This window comes from Macrobrachium rosenbergii, chromosome 1 (assembly GCF_040412425.1).
Source record: "Macrobrachium rosenbergii isolate ZJJX-2024 chromosome 1, ASM4041242v1, whole genome shotgun sequence".
NCBI lineage: Eukaryota > Metazoa > Arthropoda > Malacostraca > Decapoda > Palaemonidae > Macrobrachium > Macrobrachium rosenbergii.
In genome coordinates this window covers 1416159-1436158 of record NC_089741.1, presented here as the reverse complement: position 1 = coordinate 1436158, position 20000 = coordinate 1416159, and the positions used below count along the sequence as shown (strand labels likewise).

General features: G+C 34.6%; 1 long non-coding RNA gene across 1 annotated transcript in view; it reads left to right on the top strand.

Annotated features, from left to right (window-relative positions):
* Window positions 1-20000, top strand: part of LOC136838683 (uncharacterized) — a 497744-nt gene that overhangs the window by 435862 nt on the left and 41882 nt on the right. Inside the window, exon 5 of the long non-coding RNA XR_010853144.1 lies at window positions 12012-12076. This is a non-coding gene — a long non-coding RNA (uncharacterized lncRNA). The remainder of the gene's footprint in view (window positions 1-12011; window positions 12077-20000) is intronic.

The following is a 20000-nucleotide window of genomic DNA, read 5'->3' as shown; positions in this document are numbered from 1 at the left end:
ATTAAGTCGATGATTTTGTTCATTGTTAGTTGAGTAGATGTTTTGGTGTTTTTCTTTATTACTTGTTCGCTGCGGTGGAAACTCAATAATCTGGCAGGTTTACAAACGCTGTTTGGAACGCTCTTCGCATTTTGTGATTATTAGGCCGTATTTTTTTGTTTTTTTTCTTTTTTCTTATGACATGGGACTCCAACTTGTGAGTATGATGGCAGTGAACTAATTGGTGTTTCAAGTTGACTTGTTTGTTGCATACACCCTACCGTCTAGGACATGGTCTTAGACCATGCTTTAGGATTTTCCAGGCCAGGGGCTTCGAGGTCGCCTCAGGCCATGTGACGTAATCATAGAAAACGGAACGTTTTCTACCTGAGGGCTATAGCAAACCGCACCCCTTTATATGTGAGACTGAAACCAAAGACTTCAGTTGGTTTAAAGTTTTCCTGTCCCCCTGAGTATGACTCTGCATATGATGTCATATTCAATAAATTGAAAATAATTGAAAGAGACATACGAGGATTTCAAAATATATCAAATAACAGAGCTGCTGTGAACTTTCTTGAGGCTAATGTTTTTGACGTCTTTATACGAGAGTATGAAGACAGAGTGTTTAATTTTGGTAACGGGGAAAAGTTCATAGTAGTTAATCTGAGCAATGTGTATACCTATGTATCAAGACGTTATGCACCATTTGATTTGGAAGACTCCCTTTTAACTAGTGTCTTCAGCCAGGATGGAAAAGTCCTCCATCTAAGACTTAACACTTTTTCTCATTGGAGGGCAAGTGGTCTGTTAAATGAAACACGCACTTTGAAAACGGAAATAAAGAAAAAAACCCCGTCCTCCATAAATATGTGGTTATAATGTTTTTCTACATAAAGGCCAAAAAAAGACGTGTTGCTAATGCGGAAGAGGCTCTCATATGGTAGTTATATAATTGTAACATGGATAATGAACCGAAGGTAAATATTTTCAATTTGAATGATTTCCCAGCAGTGCCCGGTAAGGATTCTGATAAGGGTGATGCACCGGAAGGAAATGGAACTTCTGGTATTCAACACGCAAAAGATAATGAAGGAAATGCGGAAGAACCACGTGATGAAAATATGGGCAGTGACAAAGAAGAATCTAGCATCCTTGAAAAGGACCAGATGGATAATATATGCGAAGCAGTAGAAGAACAACTTGTAACCGTTCCCTTATCCCAAAGTGTTGATGATGTTGCTGGAAATTTAGTTGAAATAGAAGATAAATCACAAGACTCGGATCTTAATGTTACAACTAATAATGACAATATAAAGGAAACTGACAGCGACAGTCACATTTTTGCAATACAAAGTGCACCCGAAGGTGCTTCTCAGGTTATGGAAATAACTGATGATGAGGAGGAGCCTCCCCACAAGACGAACCTCGTGCTCCTTATATATACTCTTGGAAGTCTCTCTGCCGTTGATGATGATAAAAATGAAGAACTGGGAGGTCTTGAAGAAATTAGTGTAGCGGCTTCAGTGTATAGGAATGATGAATCTGTGGATGATATTGCTGAAGAATGTGATATTGATATAGAGATAAATAAAGTGAGTGATACTGAGGTGAGTGATGTTGAAGATGATTCGAAAAATAATGAATAAAGGCTCAGACATGATGTTAGAAGGGCAGTGGAATATAGATTTAGAATCTGTAGGGAAATTTAGGCTCACTAAAGGAAAATCCACTAAAAAGCAAAAGGAATGAAGCAAAAATGAATGGGAGAGGTAGGTTGTCAAAGAAAAAGAAAATGTAATTGTTTAATTTTTCCGGCTTTATAATGGCTCTTTCAGTTGCCAACTTAAATATTAATGGCTTAAATGAGGTAAATAAGCAAACGAAGGTTGTGTCCCTTATCATGTACTATAAAATTGACATTCTGCCAATTCAAGAGCATAATGTTAAAGATATTTCAATTTTGAGTTATTTCACTAATTTTGCGAGTATAGTGTTTAATCCATCAGTCAATATAAAAGGAGGCACAATGATCTGTATAAATAATAAAACCAGTATAAAACTTTTAACCAAGGAAATGGACATTATTTTGGTAGAATTGTGGGTGTAATAGTATATTACAGTAAATGTATTATTTCTATTGTAAATGTGAATGCTCCATCTGGTACAAGTAAATCTGCTGAAAGAAAAGACTTTTTTTGAATGAAATATTGTACTACCTGAGACAATAATGATTATCTAATTTGTGGAGGTGACTTGACTGTATAACGCACACAAGAGATTGCAGTAATAATAACAAAGTCTTGTCTAAGTCTATGAGTACTCTTGTAAAAAACCTTACTTTGAAAGATAATTACAAATTCTCAAACAGAATACCAGAGTACACTTATATACGTGAAAACCATGAGTCCAGAATAGATAGGCTATATGCTGTAAAATTATTTGATAAAATAATATCTGCTGACACCGTTTAATTAAGTTTTTCAGATCATAGTATGGTTGTTTTGAGGTTAAACATTAACGCATAAAATTTGCACAGGGTATTGGAAGTTAAATGTGAAGGTTTTAGATTCTGATGAAATTGGAGAAAATTCTGTGTATGTATGGCAGTGTCTAAGCAGAAAGAAGGGGCATTTGATAATCTACTTGTATGGTGGGACTGGGCAAAATTACAGTGTAAAAATTTCTTTGTCAAATTGTGTAAAAAGATATCACAAGAAATGTATGGCTTGCTGAACTTACTACAAACAAGATTACGTCATTTTTATGACATTAACTACAAAACTGGTGTAAATTGTGACGTTATTAAACTTATCAAGAATAGGATTTGTGACATCCAGAATGAAATTTTAGAAGGTATAAAGATAAGAGCCAAACTAAATGACCTTACAATGGGTGAAAAAATATCTGCACATCTACTTGGTGCCGAAAAAAAGAAAAATCATGCTAGCATTACTAGCATAAAAAACCAGATGGTTCCATAATAGAAAGCACAGAAGGAATTTCTGTTTTTATTTATTAAGGAGCATTTTGGAAGATTGTTTAGTATGGTCGGAGGTCAGGAAAAAAGTCAAGACTATTTTCTTAGCTTCTGTTTTGGACCATGAAGATGTAAATTTGTTAAGTAGAGATTTAGAGGAAGTTGAGGTTTTCGATGCTATCAAGAGTATGTAAATCACCTGGATATGATGGGCTTCCTATAAAATTCTACAAAAAGTTTTGGTGTATAATAAAGTCTGATATTATGGAGGTGTTCAAATCCATTGTCACTATGAAATATATGTCAGATGGTCAATACTTGGGTATAATAAAATTATTAGCTAAAACAGGAGATTTATCGTTGGTGGAAAACTGGAGACCATATCTCTGCTGAATCTTGACTATAAAATCTTTGCTAAAGTTTTAGCAAACAGATTGAGATGTGTTACTGGGAAGATTATCTCCCCAGAACAATATTTTGCAGTGAAAGGAAGGTCAATGTGAATATTAATAATACGATTCGAGATGTAACTTGCTTGCAAAAAAAAAAAAACAGTCAAGACTTGGCAATCTTGAGCTTAGACTGGTCCAAGGGCCTTTGATGGGGTTGATATGGATTTTGTTTGTAAAGTAATGGAGAAATTTGGGTTACCAGATGAATCTGTGGCCCTAGTCAGAATTATGTATAAGGATTGTGAACGTTGTATTTTTGTAAATGGGTTTGTTAGTTCCCTATATTATTGTACATTTCAAGAACCTTTATACAGGACAATAAAGAGGAATAACAAGGTAGTAGGGCTAAGCCTTCCTAATACTGTAGTATATGTCTTCAGGGTTATGCAGATGATTCATCTATAATTTTGTCAACTGATGATTCAGTTAGAGAGTATTATAAGGATATACAATTGTTTGAACTTGCGACAGGCGCACAGCTGAATAAGGACAAAACTAATATAATTGGTTTTGGTAAATGGGAATATCGGAACATCTGCCCTCTTAGTTGGCTGAAAACTGTTGAAAGTATAAAAGTTCTTGGTATAGTTTATTACAGTGATTTTGAGGTTACGTGTGAAGAGAATTAGTCTCGCGTCGCTAAAAATATTGAAATAACAGTAAGTATGCTTAGTCAAAGACAATTATCGATTCTCCAGACGGCTATTATTATTAATTCTCTAATTTTGACCAAAGTTTGGTATATTTCTCACACCTTGCCTCCCTCAAAAAAGTACATTGCTCAAATGAATATGCATATTTTCCCATATATCTGGAGGGGCACTTATCATCCTGAAAGCAGAGATACTCTTTGTTTATTTAGAAAGGATGTTGGTTTAAATAATTTGGATTGGAAGATGAGAATAAGCTTTTTGTTGGATTTGAAGGAAATAAATGAGGTTTCATTTGTGTCAGCATCATTTTATTCAGTAGTAATTGATGTAATCAGAAAAGTTTGTCGTTATGAAAAATTTCCTAACTTGAGCAGTAAAGACTGCTATAATTTTATAAGGCCAGAAAATGCACCAAAAGCTGAAGAGAGTATCCACTTTTGGATTAGAAAGTGGTATGGGAGCGCATAAACAAACCTTTCATTGGTATCATGGAAAGAGAGTTTGCTTTTAAATATGCTCATGGGACCTTGGCGACCAACAGTCGGTTGAAAATTTTAAATGTCAGAAACAGTGATAAATGTGATAATTACGAAGATGTTGAATACATGTTGCATACTTTTTATTTTTGTAGTCACATAAAAGTAGCATTGATGTATTTCAGAAGGGGCTCTTTCATACTTTTAACATAAAGAGACAGTTTTTTTAAATACACTATATTCAGTTTCAAGTATAGGACAAAAAAGGATCATAACAGTGCCACTGTATTAATTGTAGGGTACTTGTATGCTGTTTGGGTCAGCACAAAGAAACGTTATACGAAAGAGGAAACAGATGACTTTGTTAAGAGCAAATTTTGTTACGATAGGTGGCTATTGAAAAATAATTACAAAGAAAGAATAAATAAAATGTTCACAAAAGAGTACATTAATTACTGTTTTTGAGTAACTAAATTTAAAAATAAAAATTCGTACCAGGAACTTTATGAAATGCTATGGGCTTATCTAGAAAATTAGGCAAGGATATAAGTATTACTCGGAAGGTTATAAGAATTGTTACGAGGGTTATAAATATTGTAGAAATTCTTTGATTTATTAAGCATTGATGTATGTACTGTGTAAATATATTGTAGTCCTGGTAAGAAGAAAAGTTATCATTGTAAAATTATGTAAATACTATGAAATAACTGTAAAACTGCGTTAATGCATTTTTCTAATAAAAGATAAAAAAAAAATAATCTGGCATTTTCTGCAGTGCCAGGTAATTTAGAATAAGTGCATTGTCCTTGATTGATAAACTGGAAAATTCCAATTAAATAGTCTTCTTCAGAATCAAGTTTTCTCCTGCAGACATTTTGGGTCTGGTGTAAGTTTTGCCACAGTACGTTCTTGGGGTCGGATGGTGTGAAGTTGGGAATACAGCGTATGTAGGTGTCGCTGTTGGTAGGTTATAAAATGTGGCAGACAGGGACAAAAGTGCCTCCATTCTGTAGATGATGTAACCCTTCTTTCCTCGTTCATTTCGTTACACCCTCTTTTTTTTCTCTCTCCTCGATTTGTTCTAGCTGTTTATCCTTTTGTATTAATTCTAGTCCTCCCTCTTTGTATGTCTGTGTCTTCATTTTGTTCATGTACATTTCCTTAATACATTTGCTGCTGCACTAATCATATTAGGTCTGCTTCTTCTGTCATGCCTATGTCACTGGCTGCTTCATAGGAAAAGACCAGGAGTCATTGGACTGGGCTTATACTGCAGATAGATTCTGTCAAAGACAACACGCTGGGGGGATCTTGGAAAGCCACACCTCGTTTCACATTACCCTTCTGTATCCATACTTGCTTTGCCACTTTGTTCTGCAATATTTAGATGGCAGGAGGCGTAGCCACAAAGAATTTAAAACAATACAAAACATTAGGTTAGATTAAGACTCATAGTTGCAGGATAAAACAGATTATATGCACATGTAGCATGAGACAAAAGGTGAAGGTAATAAGATACTTCTATATACGATTGGCAAGGTACATACATGAACTTGAACATTGAATTACGGTCTAGGTTTATCATAGGATAGACGACTTCTGAAAATGATCTCTCGTAGTTCGAAGAGCTGATATTTATTTGTATCTGTTAAGATAACTGGAAGGAGGTGACGTGGCAAGAGTACGCTCGCATGACAGGGAAGTTCTCCAGCTGTCCCAGAGACCTCGAATCTGATGCAACATTAGTGTGGTGTTTCATCATCTTGGAAGTAGGAGGAGGTGTTTGAGTGTTCGGAATGTAACAGTGCGATATCAGTTTAGTAGCAGTTCCTGCGATACTAATACTGAGTATATTGACATTCGACTCCTCAGTACATTTAAGTATACTGTAATGCTGTATACCTATGACTGCCATGTAACAGCCATACTTGGTAAAGATATTTCTGTTGTTACCTTTATTTTCTGTAATTTCTGGTAGATATTTTGTTTACATTTGATTTTTAGATCAGTAAGTCTGACAAAGGAGAGGGCTCGGTTGGAACCTGCTGAGGATAGAGGGTCAAGAGGGAGGCAAAGGATTAGATGGCGTGACAAGTGAGGGAGTACAGTATTTAGAGAAGAAAGATTTAATGGAGGAAAATGCTTTCGATAAAAATGGTTGAAGACGCACCGAGGCAAACGAAAACTTATCATCGGGGATGAAGGAGAAGCTTCTGACAAAGATGGTTTGTAACTGATCAGTTTTGACTGGTTTTAGGTATTCCTCTCTAGTCTTTTTGTGTTGGAATAAATTAAATGATGTTTATCTCTTAAGTCGTAGTGGGCCCTTGTGTATCACCAGTTGTGTTTACGTGATGCTTTTTTCAGATGTTGCGCCAGCAGAGTTGTTTGAAAGTCTGAAAAAGAGAGAATTCGAAAACTTGGTCCGTGCAGCAAGGAAGTTTAAGGCAAAAAACGACAAGAGGCTGCGATGTTTAGGCTAATGGTTTGGCGCAAGCGACCTCTATGCCCTCTAATGACTTTCAATATCTGCGTCCGAGTCCCTTGGGAGTCTTTTTCCCCTTGATTACATATATATTCACCTGGTAGAAAGGAAAAGTTGCGAATTTGGTTAAATTCGTTTCATGTTGTACGAACCTTGTATGCCATGGTACTAGCATTTTTATGTCGCTACAGTTAGGTCTTGGCAAATCACGAAGTCAGTTTTCGAGTAAATTGCCCAAGATTAATCATGTCAGGCTTAGATGATTACTGTACTCTTGCGATAAAATTGAGTTATTTAAAAGTACTGAGAATTGTTGTGCTTGTTTTTTTGAAATTTAAACAACTGTTGTCATATTATTTTTGGCTTTCAAAAAGTGTGATTACATTTATTATTTTTATGCTTCGGTATTCATTACTGCGTTTAACTTATGTGAGGTACTATGTAAGAAAATGAGTAATTTGAAAGTCGTCATGGAAGTTCCATTATAGTACCAGAGAGAGAGAGAGAGAGAGAGAGAGAGAGAGAGAGAGAGAGAGAGAGAGAGAGAGAGATTTAGTGAACATGTGTTGCAGCATTTGTTGATTTCAGATGAAATTTAAAAGTTTTCGATATCATTTAATTAACTTCTCGATGCTGCTTCGCTTATCATGTCTGAATCTTCCTGACGTTGCAATCAAAGGAGGAACCGATAATGGCTAGAACTCTGCAAGATAGCTGGACTCGACGTTTCCGGTCTTCCTTTTGTCAATATTTTTAATATTAGGTTGCCTTTGGTTTATATACATACATATATTATATACATACGCATATATATGTATATGTATATATATACACTATTGTATGTGTGTATGTGTACGTATATATAGAGACGATTTGGTCTTAAGTATATTATAAATGTTATATTTGCTATTTATTTTTACATCTTCAATTGAGAGTGATGGGACGTTGGGGATAGCAATCATCATTCATACACAACACATATATACTATATATATACATACATACATATATATATATATATATACACACACACACACACACACATACATACACCCACACACACACACACACACACACACACACACACACACACACACACACACACACACACAACAGTAATATTCCGATCCTCATTTTCAAAATCTTGGGCGCTGATCGACTATTTTCATATGCAACGTTTTCCAACAGCAAGAAATCTTTTATGAGTCCAATATGTGCTAAAATTATCTTGAGTATATATTATCTATTTCCCTATGTGTAGTCCGTTAATAAATTTATTTATTGCCTCTTCATAGGACAGTTTCCAATTATCATTCGTAAGTAGCGAAGAATTAAGCTTTGCATCACGGCGTATAATATGTTTATAAAACTGTTGATGGGAAAAGGGAATACACATTGGTTTTGATAGGCCCGAAAAGAAAGTGTTGCGTGCATCATCCGCGTTCCTCATTTTATCGCACAGGTGCTCTCGATATAAGAAACTCATTATGGCAGGTGTTCGGCACGAGAGCCAGGAAATGGGTTATGGTATTGATGGGGAAAAGTTTTAGTTCCCCTTTTGGTTGTTTGTATATGTAAGACTTTTCATCTTTTTATTTTGAGTCTGGTATTCATTTTACATATCTTCATTTGTATTAGTTTAGTTTTCCAAAGTAAACTTGTGAATTCAGACGCTACATTATATATATATATATATATATATATATATATATATATATATATATATATATATATATATATATATATATATATATATATATATATATATATATATATATATATATATATATATATATATATATATATATATATATATATATACGATGTCAGGCAGGGCAGCCGATCGAGACTACAGGTCTACCCCAAAGCCAAATCAAAAGTCCTTCAAAAGAAGGCATCGTGCTTACCCCATACAAAAATGGGAAAAATGCACTTTAAAAGAAGAAGAAGATATATATATATATATATATATATATATATATATATATATATATATATATATATATATATATATATATAGAGAGAGAGAGAGAGAGAGAGAGAGAGAGAGAGAGAGAGAGAGAGAGAGAGAGAGAGAGAGAGAGAGAGAACTTGGCTTGGACCGAGTGCGCTGTGGGTTTATTCTTCTAAGGAACACGCTTAATTCATTTTAGGTGATAGTTTAACCGTCAGGGTTACTGAGACAAGTAACTTTGGGTTTTTCTTCATTAACCCTTTGGAGTATAAAGTTCCACAATTTACTACTTAGCTGCTTCGAGAGGAGACTAGATAATCCAAGTCCAAACTTGCACTTGGATAAAAGTGAGTGCGAGAGAGTTGTGAAAATTGCAAGTCCCGTCCACCGAGAAATGGGTTACACTTTCACACCACGCAACCACCCTACTGGTAATATTCGGTTCTCTTTGTCCTCCTTCTCCTTCCTTCTCCCTTTTTAGTGTTTGGGCGGTGACGTTATTGATACATCACAGTTCATGGGCGTGTCGACTACGTCATTGTTCACCAGACGTGTCGGTTACCTTGCTCTTCACCAAATTCGTTAGCACTCCCTCCATTCACCATTTCGCCATCACCAGTTATTATTTCACCATTTCCTTTCTCTTGATGGCGAGTTCATGACAGGCAGTTTGCAAACTGTTTATCACAAGTTTATCATAGCGTTTCACCCTCACCTTTGGGCGTTGGAATTGCAGACAGTCTGTTACTACCTGCTAGGAACAGCCGTAAAATTTTTGTTTTGTCTCAGCCCTTGAATACCACTGATTAACTCTGAAGGATGGTTAGGATTCATTACCGTAAGACCACGTGTGTTATTGTTTATGATAGTCCCAATACTAGTTTCTATAATAGTCTCTCTGTGTTTCTATAGTATTCTCTCTAAAATATACACACACATATATATGTATTTGTATATATATATACATATACACACATACATACATACGTACATACATACATAAAAACAGACCCCCGACCCACAAAATTAGGAACGAACAGCTAAACAGAGTAACCTGTTCCCCAAACATGGACATTGCTCTGTGTAGATTTATATATATATATATATATATATATATATATATATATATATATATATATATATATATGTGTGTGTGTGTGTGTGTGTGTGTGTGTGTGTGTGTGTGTGTGAGTGTGTAGATGTGTGTGTTTTGTACGTGTTATTATGAATGGCAGAGCACTGGACTTGCATTTGGTAGGTCCCTATGAATGGGTACAAGTGTCAGCTGGAGTGAAAAAGGCTGCGGTTATCATGTCTAAAGAAAGACTTAGTGAGAACCAGAAGGCTCTACCCCTTTGGTGTTTTCCCCTCTAAAGGGGCAAAAGGCGTTTGGTGAAAAAGTTTTGCATGTTCGCACGTGAATGGATTAATAAAGTTGATTAATATTATATGAGCAACATCTTTTATTTGTAATTATAAAATGGCTTCACAGATATGATTCTGTGAGCTTAATTTGAAGCTCAGTTAAACTCGGCTCTTCATCATCTTCCCGCTACAAGATTATACGGTGGGTTTGGCTGTGATGCCAAGCGTGGTTTACCCGGGAACTTGTGATTCTACAAAATATATTCTCCCTCTCTCTCTCTCCCTATACTTTTGCAGCCATTAAGGAAGGTATGTCGAACCGATGAATAAGTTACGAATGGCATTGATTTGAATTTGTTCCCTTTCATGCTAAGCAATGAAATGCAAGTAAAGAAGTATCTTTCACTGCAGGGTAAAATAACAAGATCTTTTGTTTATTTGCAGAGTAAATATTTTAACAAAGGAAAAGATATTTATGAAATATTCTTGCAATAAAAATGAAGATTTGGCTTTCCTAATTATAACTTTTTTCAAACACTGTTTGTGAAATTCCTATTTATAAATGTTTACTCTTTCATTTCCGCGTTATTGAATACAAGTGACCTTAGAATTTAAATTGCTTACCATATCTTCGATGGTAATGATGAGGAATTGGTTGATGTAAGGATGGTTGCAGTAATGGCAATGTTAGGCTTTAAAATTCTCGTCCTACCATCAGCATTATTCCATTACGTAAAATTTGTTTTCATATTTCAAGGACTATTTCTTCATATTTCAGGGTTACGGGGGATGGGATTGAATGCCTAAGTCAGATATAGATAGAGCCTTATGAGAAAACCATCATTCATTAAAGGATATGTTCCTGGACAGAATTCCAGATACTTGTGACACTTACAGTTTCCGGTTGTTATTCTTTAGATCTTGAGTATCTTACTAAATTTGTAAAGAATTATTAGAACTGTGGGCGATATGTATTTCTTTGGTGGTAAGAGCGTTAAAAAAAATTCTGAAACAGTAATTAGGATAAGACTTAAGTTGGGGTGGACACGGACAGTTATTGCAGCGAATATGTGCCGGCATAGTGGGACATACATCGGCCGTTTTGGACTCATTTGATATGCACACCAAATTCATTTTTGTTCTAGGGCTCATGGTAATACGTATATTAATGGGATATTTGTAATATATATACATATACAGTATATGTATATATATAATATATAAAATTCTAATTACCACAAAGCTCTCTTCTTGAATTCTTCAAAGAATATCAGAAGGAGGTCACGTTGCCGACCTGACCACAAGAAGGTCAGGTCGACAACGTGACCCCGTTCTGTTATTCTGGATGCGGGTTCGAATCCCGCTATGGACATCAGAATTACTTTATATTCTTGCATTTGGATCTAAGGCTTTTTGGTGACAAGCGTATTCAAATAATGCAAAGAATTCGAGAAATTCAGAGGGGTTTTGTGGTTATTACAATTGCATATGTATCTGACAAAAAGTAATCTGTAGTATATGTGTGTGTATATGTATGTATATATATATATATATATATATATATATATATATATATATATATATATATATATATATATTATATATATTATATATAAATGTGACACGTTTAATTTAGAATATTAACGTTTTGTTTCCTTTCCTTTCAGGTAATATATTGTAGCTGTAAACCGCCGGCCTTCTAACAGTTTTCCTTGTATAGTTATGTTAAAAGGTTAGTCTTTATTGTCTTTTATTGGAAAGCTTGGTCTTGTGGAGTTTTTTGTAGTTATTTTTATTTCGATTCATGTATTGTACTCAAATTATATATATATATATATATATATATATATATATATATATATATATATATATATACACAGTATATACATATATATACATATATATATATATGTATATATACACATACATACATACATATATTTATATATACACATGTATGTATGTATATGTGTGTGTGTTTAGTACGATGAGCAAGACACTGTACGTAAGCAAAATATGCTTAGATGCATACATTGGTATATACTGTATATATGTGCTATAATCTGTGATTGATTGTGAGATTTTACCACTTGTTGATTGAGCCTTTTCAAGCCTACTGTCTTCACTTATCATTGTACAGTACAGTCTTTGTTTTTCCCCTCTTATTCATGATTTGGGTTGTTTGACCTTCTCCAAAGAATTAATGTTATGAGGGTCATTTATCCTTCTGTACATTTGTTAGAATGATAACGCGAAAACTCGAGAACGATTGTGTTGCAGTTTTGTGAAAACATTTTAGTGATCTATTGATAGTATCGACGAGAGTATGAAAGTTTTTTCTGCCAGAGAGACATTCTCAGAACACCATCTATATCCACAAAAAATTACTCATCGGGAGCGATCCAAGGAATATTTTCATTAAGTTTCATGAAAACTCTCACATATATTCCCAGATATTACATTAATAATATCTCGCCATCAATCACAGATGAAAGCTAATACATGGTTATTTTAGTGAGGTATGTCCAGAGAAAGGTCATCAAATTCGGGACAAATGACCAGCCATTGTTTGATGATACATGTAGATGAGCTTCCCATGACAAACAGACCAAATTCAACTCATGGAGACGAAATCGTTCACATGAAAATTACACCATTTTTGTTGAGTTTCGCCGTGCTGCGACTAGAACTTGCCATACAGCCGAGGGGAAATTACAATAATTCCTCGAAGAGGAAACGCGAAGGAATAACTCAGCCTCATCTGTGGTGGACCAGTTGGCATCATCTATCTTTGGGTCAGGCTTGTCTGGCCGTAGGGAAAAGGCTGAACTGCTTCATCGAGCTTTTGAAGCGAAGCAATCAGCTGAGGATGTCCCTCTCCCTGATGCTTGTCATTATGAACCTATTCATACTAAATTTGCATTTCGCTTTCGGGATGTTAAGAAAATTCTGGATAATCTTGATAGCTGGAGTGGAGAAGATCTTGATGGTGTCTCCGCTTTGTTTTTTTAAAAAAGTCTGTAGTGTGTTGTCTCCCAGGATTAGTAGCTTCTAGAGATTTTTATGTCGACGTAGTATCTTTGCGAATGAATGCAAGCTTATTAATACAGTGCCTGTTCCAACGAGTGACATACCTGCAGACTGCAAGAACTACAGGTCAGTTTCTGTTCTCCCTGTGCTCTCCAAAGTTGCTGAAAAACTTATTTTTAAGCTGCTGTATAAGTATGTGGAATCTAAAGGATTGTTAGCTGATAGTCAATATGCTTACAGGAAGCAGTTAGGTACCTGTAATGCTCTTTGAGACTTGACATGCCATTTGCTGGAGAGCCTTGATAGGGGTTTTGAGTGCAGAGTAATTCAAATAGATTTTAATGCTGCTTTCGATTTAGTAAATTACAAAGTCTTGGAGTGGTTGGATATGTTTTAGGATTACTTCAAGATTTTCTTACAGGTAGGCAGCAGCGAGTTGCTGTTGATGGGATCTTTAGTGAACCAGGACCTATTTTTTTCTGAAGTTCCAGAGGGCAGTGTTCTTGGTCCACTGTTATTTTTAGTGTATACAAGTGACTGGTTGTTGGCTTGGAAACCAAGATTGTTCAATATGCCGATAATGCAAAACTTGTGGGTGTAGTAAAGTCTCTACTTATGAGAAATGAAGCTACCCTCAGCCTCAGTCGGGACATGGACCGGATCAGTGAATGGTGTAGTCGGTGGGATAATTATGAGGCTGAACTCCAGTAAAACGAAAAAAACTATTGATTAGCAGTTCTTGTACAGATTTTCCACCTCATCCTCCCCTTCAGGTGGATGGAACTTTGCTGAATGAGTCTGAAGCTTTAACTGTTCTAGGTGTAACTTTTGACTCACATCTTACTTTTGAGAAACATTTAACGAAAGTTTCAGCAAAGGCCGCGCGAACGTTAGGTATTGTTCGTAAAGTCTCATATATTTATAACAATGATAAAATTAGTGCAACTGTTTTAAGTCATTTGTGCTTACTTTACTGGTCTCCTGTGTGGATGTCTGCTTCTGCCAGAGATTTATCTCTCTTAGAATGGTTCGTTGTGGTAGGTTTCTGTTTCCTAAAATTAGCAGTCATAAGCTGTATTTTAACAGAGATCCTTCACATTCTCAATTGATCCCTGCCTGATCCCCTTTTCCTGCCGAGAGTAACCAGCTTCGCTGAAACAGCAGCGCCAATATGCAGTAAATTTGCCTCGCTGTCGAACTTCTCAGTTCCAGAGGCCCTTTATTCCTCACACCGTTGTACTGTGGAACAGCCTCCCAGAGGATGTCGTGTAATTGGAACTAAAGACGTCAGAGCGAAGATGCAATGTATTACTATCCTAATACTATTCTCTTTGCCTTTTAATATATTTTTTATCTTTTATTAATATATTAGTTTATTTTTTCTTTTTTAATAAATGGGATCTCTTCTGTATTTCCCTCTACCTCCTATTTCTTCCATATGAACACCATATTCTTTCGAAGCTTGAATTTCAAGTCAGTGGCCCCTGTCGGCTTGTTCCATATGAATAGGTTCCTTCTTCTGAATGATGATAATAATAATAACTAACAACAACAACAACAACAACAACAACAACAATTATAATAATAATAATAATAACAATAATAATAATAATAATAATAATAATAATAATAATAATAATAATAATAATAATAATAATAATAATAATAATGCATCTAATAATAACGGACTCATCAACCAAATTCATTTTTACTGAGTTGCTAGGCTGCGACTTCTGGTTGATCTTTTCGTTTGGAATTGCGTTGTATGCTTCAACGCCCACGAAAGTTCGAGTACTTATTTCATTATTTAGAAGTAACTTTTGTAATTTTCTTCAGTAATTTGAAATAGATTTTTACCTTACTCCCATTTCATCTTTATGAGAAAATGTTCGATGAGGAGTTTTCCCCCTTAAGTAGAGGCTTAACTGGAGGCTCACTCAGATGGGGTCGGGTCAGTTTGCTTATGCAGATGAGGAACAAACAGAGTCATTAGACTCCTTTCATGAAGGCTTTTGTTTTTCAGATGGAATTCATAATCTAGAAATTATATTTCGATAAATAAATATGTCTATAAAATGGGTTGTCATTGAAAAATAGGATTTATTATGATAACGTCTGTAAATTCCCGTAAATGAAATTATTCAGTCTTGCTGTTACAGGTGTATTTGTATGCAAGTTGCTATTAATTACAACATTAGTCCCATACATACTTACGTATGTGCATGTATTTATCTATAATACGGAATTAAAAGGCCCACAAAGATACATTAACACAAAAATAATTTATTTTGAATATTATCCACCAAAAAATGTAGATTTAGTATTTATTCTGTTTTATCAGTTTTCAATTATATATATATATATATATATATATATATATATATATATATATATATATATATATATATATATATGTATGTATGTATGTATGTATGTGTGTGTTCACATATTCTATGATATATATATATATATATATATATATATATATATATATATATATATATATATATATATATATATATATATATATATATACACAGTATATAAAGCTAAAACATTGGCTAATTCTAGGACCGATTTGTTTTAAATGTTTTGTTGATAGTGTACATGTTTATTTTCAACACTAAATTTCATTCTTAACAATATTTTCAGCGCTGATTAACCTCATAAGTCCCAGCGCTTAGCCTAATATGCTTTTATTTTATGTTTAGTCAATCTGCCCCTAATATTATCTCCTTAAGGAAGAGGTTTACGGAAGTGGAAAACATTTCATAAAATGTCTCCAAGATTACAGTAGGAAGGTTTAGCACATTTAGTTGTACTTTAATAACATTTTTTGGTGGTCAGTCACCTTCCTTGTATAATCTTTTAATTTTCCTGTCCCTGCTTCTGAACCATTGAGCCTGATCCTTTGTAAAATTTCTCAAATATTAATCCGGTTTTGGTAGGTCTGCTAATTCTTCAATTGTGTTGGATTCCAGGTACATATTTTTTCCTTTGTGATCCCCATCTGTCATTTATATGAGCTTTCTTTGTAAACTTGGTTTTATATTTCTTCAGTCTGCTAAGTATAGGACTATAAGTCGAAAGGCTTTGCAGCACTCCATTGTTTCTCATTACTTCATGACATTGCCTTTTATATATATATATATATATATATATATATATATATATATATATATATATATATATATATATATATATATATATATATATATATATTTACTAAAAGGACCTCATTCAAACTGGATGGTATCTAATGGAGTTTTTATTCAAAAATTAGATACCATCCAGTTTGAATGAGGCCTTTAGTAAATCTACTAATGCACAGAACAATTGTGTATGTGATAAAAGTTAATATATATATATATATATATATATATATATATATATATATATATATATATATATATATATATATATATATATATATATATATATATATGTGTGTGTGTGTGTGTGTGTGTGTGTGTGTGTGATTATAATCACTTTTGTACGTGATTAATTTATCACATGTTACCACAGGTGAAAAATAAGAGGCAGGGTGTAGGTTCTGACCGGTTTCGACTTTATTTCCAAGTCATTGACGAAGGACTGATACATAGAAGTCACTAATATACATACTACAGAAACAGTACTGACAAACGTACACAACCGTTTGAGATTACAGATCCACCCACAGGCGGGTGTCAAGGTAGTAGTGGCCTTCAAAACTCATTTGGCTAAAAATCACAGTATACTCTTAGGGGACAATACTTATAAATGTACGACCATAGGAGACTACATATCCACACCTAACCGGTGCATGGATATGTAATCTCAAACGGTCATGTGTTCGTCAGTACTGTTGTTATAGTATATATATTTGTGACTTCTGTATCAGTCCTTCGTCAATGGCTTGAAATAAAGTCGAAACCGATCAGGACCTACACTCCGTCTCTTATTTTTCACCTGTGGTAATGTGATTATATTATATATATATATATATATATATATATATATATATATATATATATATATATATTATATATATATATATATGTGTGTGTGTGTGTGTGTGTGTGTGTATGTGTGTGTATTATGCCATCGGTACCTTAAACCCTTATAACATTACAAAATCTGATGTAGGTTTTTCTTGTAATTTCACATTGAAAATGAAGTCATATAAAAATCGATATATATATATATATATATATATATATACACACATATACTGCACATATATATATTAATATATATATACTGTATATGTCCACATTCCTTGAATACACCGTTCCAGAAACTAACATAAGTTTTACTCGTGAGGATAAAATAAATTGCCGTTTATAGAATGGTACGCAGAGGAAAAAAGAAAACATGATACAATAATGGCATACAGTTGCAAGAGAATAAAATGTTACGATGAATGAAAGGGAAACACTTTGAGGCACTGTTTTGGTACGAAACAACTGAAATGTAAAGAAGTCAAACTGAGAAGACGGCTTGATCTGATACTGATGATTGGCTTTCTTCAATGTAAGATAGGTGTGCAATGTAAAGAGAGGGCAGTCACGTAAAACTTCAAAGGGCGGTAACTGGAACACCCATATCCTACATTCTTATTTGTTTTTATTCTACATTCTTTGCAAGCAATATGTTTACCACGAAACACCTTTTTTCCTTATCACTTTTTCCCCACAACCTGTTACGGCATCATGCCGCATATTAGTGTGAATGTGTGTGAAGAAGGAAATGCTATATAAATAAAATAAAATGGAGAACGCTAGAGCCTTATAACCCGGGTAGTATCTGTACCTATCTACGGAGACAGTAGAACGATTTATACAATGAGTTTCAAAATTACAGGCAGTTAATGCATATAGAATTCATTAGGCTAAAGCGTCCAGAGGATAAGGAATGTTTATCAGTTAAAAGATAGGTTCTTGTTTGGTACCCATGACTTTTGTGACAGATTCGTGTTGTTTGCCTGATTAATTAATCGCTTGAATTATCCGACCTTTGATTAGACAGACAGAGTACACGCATCTGTCGGAAGGGTCATGGATGCCTGATAACATCAACCATATGTTTTTGGAACCTGTTTCAAAGATGGTGAGCGCTCTTATAACCCAGTCCAGGCCGGAATCTAACGTACTTTGTATTACCGTAATTGCATGTCATTGAGTAACTCTTTGTATAAATACTTTTCAATCCGAGAATCCATTTCCTTTCTCCAAATCAACCATCATGACTGCATCTTCATACTGGTGTTATGCTAATGTCGATAATGTCTCCAAACAGAACAAGAAAGTGTTGCTCCTTTGCAGGTGGCCTAAGGACCGTTGAAGGTTATCCCTTTGCATTTATAGAGAGCAAATCATCCCACTCTATAGTCTCCAGAATAGGGTGACACCTCACTAGATGATCTCTGCATGCAGTGTCAGTGTAACCCCGTCCACGCTTTTGGTACTTCACTTTCGAACCTTGGTAAGCTACTGTTAAGCAATGGGAGCCACAGTTGACCTGTAGGTTGTCGGGGTACGATAATAAAACTTTTAGACTTGCAGGCCTAGGCCATAGTTATGAAGTCAATTATTCTCATCAGATTTTCCACGTTGTACATATATGTCAGAGGCTGATGTTTCAAATATTGCACGTGACACTGAATATCAGCCATATTATCTTAAAAAATAGCATTTGCAGCAAAATAAATGCTCGATTGACACAGTTACTAGACTTAGCATATATCTCTTTTTGAAGCCTTCCTTTTTTCGGGACATTAGCTGAACGGTGCATGAAACGCCCTGGAAAAGAGTCTGACTCTAGGTGGGGATGGCCTTTATGAAGCTTGCCGTTGATGCTCTGAATTTATTTTAGGCCAGACAAAAACAAATCCTCTCCTTAGGGATATGAACCATTGACCCCTGATTTACCAGACAATTCTATATTCACTCAGTCACATCTATCTTCAAGCGAGATGGCTGGCTTATAGAATAACACACACACACACACACACACACACACACACACACACACACATATATATATATATATATATATATATATATATATATATATATATATATATATGTGTGTGTGTGTGTGTGTGTGTGTGTGTGTGTGTGTGTATATATATATATATATATATATATATATATATATATATATATATATATATATATGTGTGTGTGTGTGTGTGTGTGTGTGTGTGTGTGTGTGTGTGTGTGTGTAACCTAGGAACTCGCATCTCATGTTTGTTGAGTGCTGTTATGCAGAAACTGGATTGAGAAGTCCCTCTTCAAGTACAAGATTTAATTATGTACCTCATACCTTAATTGCTTTAAGGAAAGCTCTGATGCCTGTATGTGCGTAATTATACTCAAAATTTTTTGTATTCTTGGCGTTGACTCTTGTTAAGAACTTCATAATAAAGATTTGGTCTTAAGGCTTTTCGTGTTGAAAAGGATGAGAGAATGTAAGCGACAGAATCCAAAAATGCTTTTAAGAGTTCTTTCCAGACTTTCTTTTTAGAGGCAGGAAACATACGCTGTGCATTTGCCCAGATTTTTGGAGAAATTAAACTTGGTTCTAAATCTCTTAGCAAGTGAAACCTTTTATCCTAGGTTTAATTGTTCCTCGGTCCTGTT